The following is a 13,712-nucleotide window of genomic DNA, read 5'->3' on the forward strand; positions in this document are numbered from 1 at the left end:
CTGGAGACTTGAAGGAGGTTTACTTCATATGTCAGAAGTTCACTGCAGAAGTTAACTGCCTAAACCCTAGTTATGCACTCTGGTGCACCTATTTTTCATCACTGAGAGTCCAGGGTAACTACCTTGGACTGCTCGCTGTCCTACCCATAGAAATTTACAAATGTTTTATAGATTCAAAAAAATTACTAAGCATCCAAAGCCCTAAAATTACCTTTCAAGCACTTGGTTTGTGTCACGCACTGTTGGAGATGCAATATTGAAAGAGACCCCCTACACCTTCTTGTGTTCCTGCGAAAGCGAGGCTTTGATTCGCAAACAGTCTCTTACAAAATGTTTATTGTATAATTGGATTTGGAGAATCACACCTCTGCAGATTTCTGCTGTTCAGTTTTCTTCTCCCTTGCCTCGATTTTCTTTTTAGTAACAGCAACAGCCCCAGACTCTGTTAGCTATTTCAGACACATTTATCGGAACCTTATCACCTCTGTCTTCATTAACAACCTTATCTGCTTCAAGGTGTCACGCACTTTTTTCTCTTCCATTTGTTCAACTGATCAGTGTAACAAAGTTAAACCCAAAACAATTGTCCCTAGCCTATACTTGTCTTGAAATTGGCTTCTCTTTCACAACTGAAGATGGATTTCTGCACCTGTAAGCTTGTCTGGTGTTTTGAACAATACGTACTGGTCCAATAAAAGAGAAATAAAAAACCAGTCTCTCTCCCTACAAATCTTGCTTAATTTAAGAACAAAAGCATACCACTGAAATTTGAAAGCTATTGGTAACATAGCTTCCTGAGAAATGTTCCCCTGGAAGACAGAAGCTTAATGTTTGTCATTCAAAGCCAATGGCTGAAGTTTATAAAGTGCTTCTGTCCTGTCCATTTCATATTCATCCCACCTTGCAGTCCTACAGAAAACACAGGGTGACTTGTGATGTTTCACAAAAACTGGATAACTATCTTCATAATTGGGAAAACCATAATTATTGTATATTCATATTTACTACTTATTTACCTATGTATTGTAGCATAACAACAACTAACAAAAAGCAAAAGCTATACAAAATATTTATTTCATTAGAAGGACTCCAGCACAGTGACAGTGTTACTCACATAGCAAAGGAGAAAAATTCAAGTTCCCACAACCTGGTACTCTTTCCCTATCAGAATATATTAGGAATAAATCTTGTGAAGTCAATGGAATTACACTGGTATAAAAGATAGTTTAAAGAAAGCTCCTATTTTTATTAAGAGGATTTCTTACTTTAGCCGCTCCAAATCTCCAACTAAAAATACTTGGTCAAATCTGTCTTAATGTGTGACTGAATGAGAAATGAGAGAATGTGGCTCACTGTCTTGGTGGGGGACAGTTTATTAAAAAAATGTATTCTTAAATCACTTAGCAATACTCTTGCAGGTTTTTTTTGCCACACTGCTCTTATGATTTTATAAGCATAAATAAGACTATATAAGTATATGGATGAAAATGTAGGTAAGTATGTACACCAAAATGGACCATCGAATATGCTTTGCCAAGATTAGTATTTTGCCATTCTGGATTGGAAAAATCAACAAATTACTAAAATTTTCTAGTTTCTTTGAGGCCACTATGTTCCAAAATTGGACTGCAACTCTATTAAGGAACATAAGTGAAACTAAATATAGTGCTTGTTAAGACTGAAATCGTCATGAGCTCAGCACCTAAATGTTATGGAGTTTCAGAACTTTCTGCACTTTTCTAGGAGCTGGGTCCCTACAGTTCCTTGTCTGGCTTTCTCTGGAAAGGAGAGTTTAATGTCTCTTCCTCTACTCTGCCAGATGCTGTCTCGGGGTATCTGTCCTACTTCCCTACTTAGCGATATCTGCTTATCTGCAGGCTCCTTCTTGATGCTGCCTCTTCCTCGCTAAAGGAAAGCTTTTCTGCTTTGCCACTCAGCACTGACACCCAGCACTGTCAGTAAAACACTGGGAAAGGGCTCCCTTGCTACAGAAAACAAACACTTCTATTTAAAATAAGTCTACTCAATTATTAAACAGAAAAACACCCTCCAAGTGTGGTCACAGATTAGCACTATTTAACAAAATCTACCTACTTTTAATAAGGGCAGTATAAGGTTTGCTATACCTTACCCCAGCAGAAAAGACAGTAGAGAGCACCTCTACCTTTTTTTTTTTAATTACTGCTGTGTTCATCAGAACCATGTCTACCTTCCTTATTGGTTTTCCTATTTTTTGTAGATAAGCAAATGAGAAGAAACAACCTTTAAAATGAAGTTTTGATAGCATTTTTTGCTTGGATGGATAAACAGGTTGAGTTTTGGAGGATTTTTTTCCAATAATAAATTACATTTCAGAACTTCATCCAAATGCAGCCAAAATCTACCCTTCATAATTTATGCAAAATGAGAAAACAGCAGCCTTCCATCTGAGAGAAAGGAATGCTCACCAAATGGCAGAAACTCCTCTTTCCTTCTCACTTGCAGTCTTTGAATACCTCCTTGGCATCTTTGTCCAGCCCTGCCCTGCTGGCTGACACAGCACCCACAAGTCTGAGCCTGCACTAGACCCTACACCAGACGGCATCCTGAAAGGCTGGTACTATTTCCTGCATTATGGTGTCACTTCCTTCATTTCCCGCGCTGTCTTTCAGATGTTCCAGGAGGAGACTGGCTCCCACATACCACAAGCTGCTCTGCAGTGGCGTAGGCAAATTATCAGAGTTGCTGAAGAGAGAGAACAACAAATGGCCCCACCAGAATGAGTGAGTGAAAGCATATCCCAGAGAGAAAAATATTTCAGGGATTCAAGGAAAAAAAGAAACTTGAGTGCTAAAAAAACAGATAGGTATTTCAATATTTCACTGAGTCTGCCTACTCCTTCCCCGTTTGCTCCTAATTTTTTCAGCTGCCATCCTGCTGTTCCCAGAGACAATAACACCAGCTCAGTATATATACATATAAAAAAGATTCCCCAAGGCAACATAAAATACAGATACACACTGTTAAGAACTCCTGTCTGCTGAAATACTTCATACTGTATTATGGCAAGAGTGAAAGTAAAATCTTCTGTTCTTTTACAGATGTTTTCAACTGATTATCTCAAACTATCTCTCAAAACCATATTTTCTGGCCTCATTCTCCTTTGCTTAAAATTGATGGGAGTTCTGCCATTATTTCAAATGACACTGGATCAGGACTTTTAAGATTAGCTATTAGCATTCTCGAGCTTCAGCCAAACATTGATTATTCTGAGATAATAAGGCTTTCAGTACTTATCGCACATAAATAATTGACTGGAAAGCCTCTCCCATTCTAAAATCATAAAGAGGGTTCACTAATACTTTTTTTTTTGTTTTTTAAAGGAATTAATATTACATATGATGGCACTTCAGAAATATGTGCAATAAACATTATTTCATGAAAGCTAAGTAAAAATTGTACCATTGATGAAAAACAGAAAGATTATAAGGAATAGATATACTTTATTCCCCTTTCTTACTGTAACTTGTCAAGGTCAAAATGTTTAATCATTTCTCGCTATTGGGCAACTTATGGTACTAATAGGATGATGGCTTCTTTTTAGCTCTGTTTTCATGCTTCTTTTTAGAATAGGTTTATTTGAAATCCAATTCCTTTGAGTAATTTTAGAACAGATAATATTACAATTCTCACAGCATTGCGGAACAGCAAACAAAATGTCATTAACATGTAGATTTAACCTCAAGGCCTTTAGAGACAGTATTTGAATATTCTTTTATTCTACTTTTAATTAATAAAAGTAACGACACCTCATATAATGACTAAATGAGCTCACAAGGTAAAAAGAAGGTCTGTTCCTGTTAGTTATAACAAGTTGAAGTAACCAGGTTTGTTAGACTCCTGAAACATTAAGTGCTTATTTTCAGACAGAACTAAAACACTGGACTCTGTAGTCTACTGATCAAACTGATTATGTCAATGAATATGTTCCTGCACTATAAGGGTAGCTCCATAAGGGTAGCCCATGAGAGATAGATAATGCAGCCTTACTTTAAACATATTTCAGCATTTATCTTTTTTTCATGAAAAAAAACCCCACTACAAAAAACCCACCCCAAAAAACATATGAGCAGATCATTACATGTGAGGTTTAGACCTGATACATAGCCATGTAAAAGTGAAATGTATACCTCTAGCACAGCTAAAACAAAGAAGCCTGATCAATAATGCAGGATGTCTCATTTATGCAAATAGCAATTTCAGCAATTCTCATTATCTTATACAGTAATAATTGTTCAGACAATTAACTACTATCTTTCTCTAACCCCAAATCTGAATGCTTTCATATGCTCATTGTATCACCTCTTCTATTAGTAGAGGTTTCTATCATTAATTGCTTTCACATTTCATAGAAGTGTATTTCTTGCTTTTTACAAATTAAAGCAGAAAAAATGCCTAAGTTCCTCAAATTCCAATCAAATTGCAGCAAGAAAGAAGTAGTCTACAGTGCTGATAATAAAAAAATGTACTGACATAGAAACTTAGCTGTAAAAAGGCTTCTGGAGGAAACAGCTTATTTCTATCAAATTACCGAGAGGATCATTACCAGGTTGCTGTTACTCTCTCTACTGTCACTGAACAGAGAAAACTGGCTACCAGGTAATTTGGCTGAATAAAAAGTTCACCATATTTAGGTTCCATATTGCAGCAGCACCTAAAAAAGCCTCACAGAGAACAAGCAGAGATGGTCCCCTGCTCTGGAGAACTCACCATTTTATACTGGGTTTGGAGAAGTAAAGGCATTCCCCTAAACTCTTTCTGTTCCACCCACTTGGGCATTTTTCTTAAGACATCACCAAAACTTCCAGATGAGGTGTCAGGTATACGTAGTGCAGCAGGTCTGGTCCCACACTCACAGTGATCTCTTCTGATCACGTCTAAGCAGCCCCTTCCCACAGCCACCGGCCTCCTTGGAGGAACTGTGTGTAGCATTTGGTTCACGTTTGCCAGAGACTTTCAGAGCAACTAAAAAAGTGAATTATACATGGTATTTGGCTATCAGTGTGACTCAGCACATGGAAAACGGGCTAGAGCATTATAATTAATGCTGTATCGGAAAGTAAAGCAGCCCAATGTTGCCCACCTCCATACAGTTGTCTATCAGAAATAAAAAGGTCTTACATTTACATAATAACACTTCAAAATAGATCTTACAGTGCTTTGAAAACTTTGAGAGCTGATTTCCCACATTGTTGAAATTTAGCCACTCTCACCAGGCAGAGCAGTAGTCATTTGCTGCTGGCAATATTACACAGCTGTGCTCAAGGGCCAACAATCCAGCAAATTTACACCTCAAATTTGAGGTAAATGTTTATCTAACTATATTACAAAGGTCTAAGTTGTAAATCTGTGGGGAGGGAGAGGGCAGGGAAGGCGGTCTGAAAAACAGTAAAAATTTAAAAGCTGCTATTTTATATTATTTTGTGAACCATGCTATTTCTTAAGGTAAGTTTAGATACAAAATTAAAGAGCTGAGAAACAACTAAATAAAATCTCCTAGTTCAAATGGTGTGTCCTCTTTCATCATCATGGCTAGGCTTCGTGTACGAAGATTTGAGAAGGACTCTACCCATGCTTGCTGCAAGCGCGCTGATGGCTGAAAAGGTCAATGCAAGATAGACAAGCCCGGTTGCAAAAGGCAAAGAGGAAAGTCTCCTTAGGCGGTATTGGCAAGACACGGTTCTTTCTGCATTGTCTTTTCTCCTCAAAAATGATTCTGCATGTATTCTCAAAAGAAGCAGCAGAGTTATGAATAGTGTGTCTCCAGACCTCCCAATTGGAGGCCAGAGTAGACCAGTTATGTTGATCAATATGGCCAAAGCTGAGACATTGTTTCAGGGAGTCCTTGTATCTTCTCTTCGGGGCTCCTCTCTTGTGGCAGCCAGTGGCAAGTTCACCATAAAGCAAGATCTTAGGAAGGCGGTGGTCCTTCATCCTTGAGATGTGCCCTGCCCAGTGCAGCTGTGTTCTCAGCAACATGGCCTCAATACTCGTAACTGCTGCCTGTTCAAGAACAGACGCATTAGTCACATAATCAGTCCAGTGGATGTTTAGGATTGTACGGAGGCAGCGTTGATGGAAGCGTTCTAAGAGTCACAAGTGGTGGCGGTAGATGACCCATGATTCAGAACCATATAAGAGAGTAGACAGCACAATGGCTCTGTAAACACTGATCTTTGTACTTTTCTTCAAGTGTTTATTACACCAAACTCTTTTACGGAGTTTTCCGAAAGCTCTCTATGCCTTTGCTAACCTGTTGTCTATCTCTCCGTCAATCTTACCGTCCGAGGAGATGATGCTTCCCAGGTAATTAAACTGCTGGACTGACTTGAGCTCTGATTCACCAATGATGATATGGGGATGATGGAAGACTTCCTGAGGTGCAGATTGGCAGAAAACTTCTAGCTGACTTCCAGCCCAAAAAGCTCAGCAGCCTCTGCAAAGCAGGATGTTAAATGCTGCAGAGCTGCTTCTGTGTCCTCTTTACAGACATGAGAAATGCCATGGGAAATGGTTCAGGGGGTCACTCCCTGCTTCAACACTCAGGAATTATTTTGTTCATGCAACTTTCTGTGTCCACTTCCATAACAAGCTGTCAAGACATATAGATTATTGATATTTTACCCTTGCACAAGTGCGCAAAAGGAGAAAAGATAGCACAGCAGGATTCAAATCCCCTCAACTTCAGACATCTGCAGTACATATGGCCAATATCCAATCTGGTTGCTCTGGCTACCTCTACAGTCAGTGGAAAGACACAGGCATTTTCAGGGTGTCTACTCTATCTTAGCACTCTCATTAAAATGAAATGGGTGATGCCCTACAATTGCTTGTTTCTCTCCACTGGTTATACACAGGTCAAGAAAGCCGTCTTAGATAGTAATATCCATTTTTTACTATATTCACAATTGATCAGAAGAACCCAGTCCAAAGCATCTTTAATGTTTTGTCTATAATCATACTTTTTCTTTTACATTTAGACAATCTGAAGTCCATGCTGTAACTGGAAGTTCTCTGTAACTTCCTTCAGCCCATCCAGGAGGCTAGAAATAGGAGGAAAGTGAGAATTGATCTTATCTGTTAATTGCCTCCTAAGATTCTTTCTTTTTGTCTGTGCTCTTTGTAATCTCTTGTCTTATTGGGTATTTAGCTTGAAAATTCTTTGAAGGTGATCATTTTATTCAAGTTATTTTTATCCATGATGAGGGCTCCTAGACAGTACAACAACTACAGACCAACACCCTGCTTGCTTCATACTAAGAAGAGAACGGACTGCATCCTTTTAAAGGATGGTGCTGCAAGTGCTGCAGACTTCAAGGAACATAATCGCCTTCCCAGAGCTATTCACAGGTAGGAATAACATCACAAGGACCTAGAGTCTGATAGGCATACAGAAGTCCACAGACTAACACAAAACGCATTTAACAGTATTGGGTTTGATTTCATAGAAATATGTATTATGGTCCTTCAGTTTGTAGAGTCTTTGGTACAGGCAGATACTGACAGACTGGCAAAAAATCATGCTGGCAAGTGCCACACAAGATCCTGAATTCACACCTTCAGCTCCAGCTTCAGGATGTTGATGTCTCAGAGTGCACTACACACAACTCTAAGAAGGCAACCAGAGCTGTTGGCTATGGAGTTAATAAAAACATTTCAATGTCCCCATTTGTTAATTGACTGTATTTTTTTTTTCCTGGGGATATCCTTTACAGTTTTTATGGCATGTTTTTCTAAAAATATTTAAAATGCAATATCTAAATGTTAGATGGAAAATTCTGAGATAGCACAACTTTGCTGCTTCTATTGGCTAGTACCAAATACTACCAAGTGAAGTATGACTAGGGAACTAATGTTAACATTTTATATGTCTTGTCAAACAGAAACACACATTTTTTATTTAAACAGAGCTTCACTGCAGCCCTGCAGCAGGCAGAGTGCACTGGCCAGTGAAACCATATTTGCTGCTCTTTTATATGCTACAGAACATGGCAATTCAACTGATTTATTACAGCAAATGAGGTCACGAGTTTACCATTGATTTATTGGTTTGTGTGAAATCAACTCACTCTGACAGGGAAAAGTAAAGCTCAGTGCCAATATCTTTGTGCTTTAACAGTTTCCAGGCTGTCTGCTTTAGCTCTTCCACCAATGTTGCTTCAATGTGCAGTGAAACAGAGGAAGCAACATCCCTGGGAACTTTTTCAGACCTGATACCCACAGTAGTATGCCTTAAAAAGGTATATTAAGCAAATCATGAATTAGTACTCACAAACATACTATTGGCAGTCCTCAGAGCACAACTTGCAGAATCGCTCTGTGCAAACAGGCAGGACAGGGAACATAGTGAGTATGGATTCAGTTTCCTGGGATGTAGAAAAGGGTCCTCTGGGACTATCTTCAGTTTAAGTTAGTTACCCATCCTGCTTTCTGTGAACCAGTGCTGGGTCACAAGGTGTCTAGGTGCTGGTCTAGCAAATATTTGCAAGAAGTAATATGAATCCATGCACATGCTTTCCCTCCCACTCAACCAATTGCTATATACAAAATTGCCATCAGTACCAGCTACAAATGAGAAATGAACAACCGATAACCACAGAGAATGTGATTCATCAGTCTAGCAAATTAAAGTCTAACAAAATAAAATTGAATGCAGATGAAAGAGTGGGGAAGAGGAATGAGAAAAAAAGCAGGCGTGGATATGAACTGATACTTTCATTATTTACCATATTTGGAATGTATCTTTGAGAGTATGGCTACACATATTCCGCAAAATGTAATTGAATGAGCCTGAGATTTGTCTGATTGAACACAGGCAGCTGCCATGCCACATAGACAGGGAAGCTGACATTCTAGATTCCCTCAGAATCAAAATGGGGGGGGGGGGGAGGCACTTTTAGATCTATTTTTAATGACTATCTCAGACCAAGATAAAGACCAAGACTGCTCTCCTTGGTTATAAAGGGAACCCAGACATCTATCTCAGATGTAGGTATGTACAGCTGCACTTCAGATTCTTACATTTGGCCAGATATGGCTCAAAGCAAGCTCCAAAATACCAAAACCTCGCATTTTAGCAGCCCACCTAAAATTACCCTATCTATTCCATATTTCAACCACTACAGCTTTTGTCAGGGCATCACTACAGACACTGAGGTTCTGAAAGCAGGTTAAAAAAGGCCAAGGCAGGTATCTAGAGGCATTCTGCAGTCACTGAATGGCACCAGGATATCCACTGCTGTGGTATGGCCCTGTATAAACACACCAGCTCAGTTACAAAAGAAGTAGAGACATGTCAGTGTGCTGCCACATCTGAATTACTAAGTTCAGCTGAGAAGCAAGACTTGTCACTGGAGTCACAGAGACATCCTGCTGCAAGTGGATTGCTTCTGTACTCGGGATCAGCACAGCTTAGGCACTCTGCACATGTGTCTCTGCTCAGCGAGGAGCTCACATGATCAACCTGTCCGAAGCCAAAGGCAAGACTTGCTGCTTGAGGCTATGCTGGAACACACCCCACTTTAACACCTTGGTGTGCAACACCCAGCGGTGACTCTGCTCACCTCTGTTCTCCTGCACCATTCACACGCCCTTTCCCTTCTAGCCCGGTATGCAGCGTGATAATTTCCAGGTCCCCAGCTGAGCAGTCTGCAGTTGTTTGCAGAGCAGCCATTGGTGTGAAGTCTCATTAACTTCGGTAATGTAGCAAGTCCCAGTGATTTCAGAAGCATTTAATCACGTACTTACACTTCGGCTGAGCAGGGGTGTACATAAAAACACACGCTTTGCTGATTACAACAATTTTTTGACACCAAGCACACATGTTGCAGAATGGTATTGGGATTGTCAAGTACAAGCTTAAAGAGTCCAAACCCTTGATTCCACGATACTTAGAGGAAAAAAAAAAGTTAAAGGTGTTTTAAATTAGTGGGCTGTGACAAAATTAATCACGAATGTTCAGAGAACTAACTGAAGTAATGCTTGAATTATTAATGATAATTTTCAAGAAATAACAGCAAGCACAGAAGGTTCAAACTCTTGAAAAGTATAAATGCAATACTTATTTTTAAAAGAGAGGGTAGAGAACTTAGAGCATTTTATATTGTCAATCTAACTTTTATCCCTTGAAATGGAACAAATTATTAAATAAAAAAATTGTAAATACTTGGAAGCTTATGCTAATTATTAAAAAACAGTTGGAATGGGTTAGTCATGAAAAGAATCATATCAATTGATGCTAATCTCCTTCTCTGACAGGATAATTGCTTTAACAAATAAGTGCAAATAGCAGATATGATGCATCTTGACAATGACAAGCTTTTGACACTGTCCCACACAGCATTTTCCTAAGTAAGCCACAACAGAGCATTCCAGAGGTGAGCAGCAACCCAGTAGATGCACAGTATTTGCAAAATTGTTCTCAAAGTGCAGTAATTGATGGTTTGCTGTCATTCCGGGAAGGTTTCTCAGGAGGAGTGCCACATGATGCCATCCTGGGGCCAGTTTTATACCCCACATCCATTAACAGCCTGGGCAGTGGCACATGTGTGCTCTGACACAGTTTGGCAGTGACATCGGCTCGGGTAAAGTGGCAAAGTGCTTTGAAGGATGGAAACAGCACTAAAAACAGGCCTCAGAAACTGAAGAAGCAGCCTAAAATCAATCAGACAAAATACAAACCAAGCAATGCTTTGGAAAGAGAAATCTAATGAGGGCAGAAAGTTAAATATAGAATAGGAGACGACTGTGTGGGCAGAAAACAATGTGGGAGATCACAAACTAGAGTCAACAATGTAATAGGTAACACAAAGAGTAATTATTCCACTCAACTCAGCTCTGGCAAAATCCCAGCAAGTGCAGTACTGGGTTTGACACTGGTCACTGTGCTCCAATAAAGAAAAATTGCAATTCATCACGGGGGGCAGGGGACACGTAATACAGCAAGGAGAGTTTAGGAAATACCAGCTGTGAGGAAAGCTGAGGGAATGGGGTTTATGTGGCTTACAAATAGGACAGTAAATTGAGAAATAAAGAGCTCAAGGTGGGATATTATAGTAGCACTCAAAAATGTAGCAAGCTGCCATAAAAGATTTGGTGGCTATTATTCCACTGTGACAACTAGAGGAAGAACAAAGATCCAATGAATTTCCAGCAGAGACTTAAGTCGGGTATTATGAATCCATTCAAACAGTTCAGATTGCAAAGCACTGAAATAGGCTATTTTAGAGGCTGTGAAATCTTCCCTCCAGAAAACCTGATCCTACTTCTTTTAAAATAGCACATAGCAACTTTGTCTGTATGATTAATAAAAATACTAAAGGTGTACATGGTCATCTGTGAGTTTGAAAGGTCGGTTCAGTCCCTGTATGCCAAAAGTTACTCAGCTTCTGGTAATGCTACATCATGGCAACTCCACATCGCAATGATACAATGTTTCTGTAAGCAGGGGCTTAAAAGACAACAGGATCAGACCAACATTTTTCCTTGCACAATGGTGCCTAAGTAGTGGAATGCGTGTCTCGGATCTTTTAATGTAACATAATTTAATGCAGATTTTGTATTTGAATAGTATGCATAAATCACTGCAAAAGAACTGCTATCTCACTATAAGAAGAGAGCTACTAAACCGTGTGTCCTAGACAAAGGAAATATTTTTCAAGAGGTTTGCCTGAGGGGGGATTTAACAGAGGAAGTTAATGCATTCTAGCAAGATTCTCCATCACTATACCAGTGGATTAATTGTAAGTAAATCTATAGCTCCGAGTGAGGAAAATTTGTAGCATGAGGAATGTTGATGAAAAGTGTGGGATGGCTGTTGAAGATAAACACATAGTTTAAAAAAAATAAATTATTTTAAACTGGTTATATTTTTTGTTATTCCTATGGATACACTCAGCTGTAAAAATGAGGGGTTTATTTTATTTTATTCTAAGAAATCATTTTTGAATCAAGAATTCATTACATTTCCATCTTTTCATTTTCACTGCAGTAGTTTCTTTCTCTGTGCAACGATTTTATCATCTGATTGCAATCAATATTGCTGCAACAGGCAGTACATGTAGTTCATCATCAGTCAGAGAATGGTAAGGAATTACAGAATATTTATGCTACCCATGCTTAACATCCATCCCTCTACCTCCTCCTCCTGCCATTTGCAGGTTGTACTTCTGGTTTTGCCTTCTATTGATACTATTATACCAACGGTTTTCAGTATTCATTCATGGCTGGGCTTCGCGAACGAAGATTTGGGAAGGGCTCTACCCACATTTGCTACAAGTGCGCTGGTGGCTAAAAAGGCCAATACGAGATAGACGAGACCAGTTGCAAAAGGCACAGCAGAAAGACTCCTTAGGTGGTATCGGCAAGACACGATTCTTTCATTCTTGAGAAGCATTTTTATGCTTTATCACAGTGAAGAGCTGTGTGTCACTACTAAGTAATAAACCGGTTATAAAACAGCTAAATCACAAACAGTCAGGAATGGAGAATGCAGATCAACATGAAAAACAAATGTTCTTTTAACTGACCTTGCACCTACAAGCAAATTCTTCTTTTACCTATCACAAGGATAGTCACAGTTGTTACTTTAAAGAAACTCTTTCCTCTCCCTCCCCAGGTTGTTCACAAGAACTGCCCTATTCTGATGCCCAATCCCTTTCTTCTGTGCTCATCAAAAAGATCCAGTTCTTAGACACAAAATTTAAACAACCACCAAAAAAAAGAAAAAGTGTTTCTGTGGAATCCTCCTAATTTAAGTGCCTATCTTGTCAAATGGGGAAGGAAATTAAGAAAAGAGTAAAATGACGGGAAAACAAATCCATATCCAGGAGACCCTTTCTTTCTTTTAATAATTTTTAAAAGTATAGCTAGAATTCTGTTAGATTCTCTCAATGAGAACAAAACTACTGAGGATTCAGGAAGCACGCACTGAGAATGAACAAAGAAAATGATAAACAGAAAAGACAATTGGAAAGGTAGAAAGGCACCATTAATTATACACATTAGCATTGTGGTTTGTATTAAATTATGTAAAATGAGAACATTGCCACCCCCTTGCTTTTAAGATAGCTCTGAAAATATTTTGTAAGATTCCCTTTTGAGAAAACAATTCAAGGCATAACCCAGGCTATATTTTCAAATGTGCTGTCCTCCCTCATCATTAATTTGCTCCTTTCTGCAACCTGAAAATGGATGTTGCAAAAACTTTCTCCTTTCCTCCTCCCAGTTTATGCAAAAACAACCTACAGACCACACTCTGTACAGTTGTTTTTTTTTTCTTGGTGTCAGACATATAGGTCATGTTGATTACTGAGTAATGTATAGACCTACATCAGTGATTTTGAACATGGGTGAAAATCGTCCTGGCCTTGTGTGGTGGTTTGAAACTCTCAAGAATCTAATTTTTAAGTTCAAGCTCCCCCCCCCCACAGTTTGCCCTTGTGAGAGGGTTTAGTGATGGTATGGACTTGATATCTTTTTCACCTCATGTGGAGAGTTTTCAGACAAAACACAACCATTCGTTATTGGGGAAAGGGGAAAATATTTACAAAGGTTTATTTACACCCACATATATATTTACATTAAATTAAATTTCTCCTTTTCTTCAATGAAAGTCCAAGAAGAAAAAAGTCTTTCTGTCACTCCTCAGGCCACAGTTCCTTCATTTCAGTTTT

Source organism: Pipra filicauda, unplaced genomic scaffold, assembly GCF_003945595.2.
Source record: "Pipra filicauda isolate LSUMZ 115617 unplaced genomic scaffold, ASM394559v2 scaffold60_size3304689_pilon, whole genome shotgun sequence".
Taxonomy (NCBI): domain Eukaryota; kingdom Metazoa; phylum Chordata; class Aves; order Passeriformes; family Pipridae; genus Pipra; species Pipra filicauda.